Below are 1,958 nucleotides of genomic sequence, written 5' to 3'. Positions count from 1 at the left end.
AATTTTTCTTATTTTTATAACTAATAGGATATTCAGTGGATGCACCGAGCAAAACGTTCACCACCTTTTGTACGTTCACCACCTGTAACTCGATCAAGACATCTAGCAAATATTGTCGCCGTTGATTTTTCTTTAGAATCGTCATCCAGTCGACCAATTACTCCAATTCAAATTTCCGATAATCCATTTTTTGAACCCGACCTCACAATTGAGAATCCGGAGATTATTCAGGGACAATTCATAGATCCTGAACCACTAATCTTTCCTCCGGAACCACCAATCATTCAAACAAAGATTGTTGAGGAACTAACCATTAAATCAGAATTCTATAGTGATTCAGATTCAACAAATTCAATTATGGAGAATCTGGAACCTTTAAGTATGGAAGACTGAATGAGAGCTAAACGCACTGGCCAAGGTCACGCAATTACTCAACCTGACATTAATGCGCCAGATTATGAAATCAAAGGACAAATTCTACATATGGTAACTAATCAATGCCAATTTAGTGGTGCACCGAAGGAAGATCCAAATGAACATCTTCGTACTTTTAATAGGATCTGCACACTATTTAAAATAAGAGAAGTGGAGGATGAACAGATATATCTCATGTTATTTCCCTGGACTTTAAAGGGAGAAGCCAAAGATTGGTTAGATCGTTACCTGAAGGGGCGATTGATACATGGGACGTTTTAGTTGAAAATTTTCTTAAACAATTCTTTCCGGCATCTAAAGCCGTGAGACTTCAAGGAGAAATTGTTACGTTCGCACAGAAGCCAAATGAAACTCTATATGAAGCATGGACAAGATTTGGAAAGTTATTAAGAGGATGTCCGCAACATGGTTTAGACACTTGTCAAATAGTACAAACATTCTACCAAGGATGCGACATCACTACAAGAAAAGACATCGACATAGCAGCTGGTGATTCCATTATGAAGAAAACTGCAACTGATGCTTACAAAATTATTGATAACACTGCTTCCCACTCACATGAGTGGCACCAAGAAAAAGATATCGTTAGATCATCTAAAGCAGCTAGAGCCGATTCTAGCCATGACTTAGATTCCATTTCTGTAAAGATAGATGCTGTCGAGAGACGAATGGAAAGGATGACCAAAGATATCCACTCAATACGAATTAGTTGTGAGCAGTGTGGAGGACCACATTTGACAAAAGATTGTCTCAGTATTGAACTAACAATGGAACAAAGAGAGAATGTTTCATACATAAACCAAAGGCCTGGAAATAATTATCAGAATAATTAACAACCGTCAAGACCAATATACAATCAAAACCAGAATTATAACCGAAATGTTCCATACAACAACCAACAAGGTCCAAGTAATCAACAAGTATCCAATAATACTTACAATCAGTAAAGACCTATTTTTCAAAACAAACCACTACAAACCGATGATAAAAAGCTAAATTTAGAAGATATGATGTCGAAGCTAGTTGAATCTCAACCTCAATTTTTCACATCTCAGAAACAAACCAATGAACAAAATGCTCAAGCATTTAGAAATGAACAAGCTTCTATTCAAAATTTGGAACAAGAAGTAAGCAACCTAGCAAGGTTGATAGGTGAAAGAAAACCGGGAAGTCTACCAAGTGATACAAATGCTAACCCCCAGAATGAAACAGCTAAAGCCATTACCACAAGAAGTGGTATTACACTTAAACCACCTGAAATGCCTGTAATTTCTGATGAAGCTATTCCTACTCCACAAGAACCACAATCTGATCAAGATAAGGAAAAAGAACCGGTAGTTGAAAAGGTTAATGAAGATAACACAGTTAAGGCTAAACCTTATGTTAAACCATACCAACCACCACTTCCTTACCCGAGTAAAATAAGAAAAGAGAGACTTGAAGCCGAGCAATCCAAATTCTTGGATATGTTTAAACAGATAAATGTCAATCTTCCTTTCATTGATGTGATTTTAGGAATGCCT

At 36.8% G+C, this 1,958-nt stretch overlaps 1 non-coding gene across 1 annotated transcript; it reads right to left on the bottom strand.

Annotated features, from left to right (window-relative positions):
* Positions 1-740: 740 nt before the first annotated feature.
* LOC139895081 (small nucleolar RNA R71) lies at positions 741-847 on the bottom strand. Its single transcript, XR_011775550.1, has one exon. It is a non-coding gene; the product is annotated as a small nucleolar RNA R71 (small nucleolar RNA).
* Positions 848-1,958: the final 1,111 nt, after the last annotated feature.

The sequence above is a fragment of the Rutidosis leptorrhynchoides genome, chromosome 2 (genome assembly GCF_046630445.1).
Source record: "Rutidosis leptorrhynchoides isolate AG116_Rl617_1_P2 chromosome 2, CSIRO_AGI_Rlap_v1, whole genome shotgun sequence".
Taxonomy (NCBI): Eukaryota; Viridiplantae; Streptophyta; class Magnoliopsida; order Asterales; family Asteraceae; genus Rutidosis; species Rutidosis leptorrhynchoides.
The sequence above is the reverse complement of the archived record's forward strand: the minus strand, read 5'-3'. Positions and strand labels throughout refer to the sequence as shown.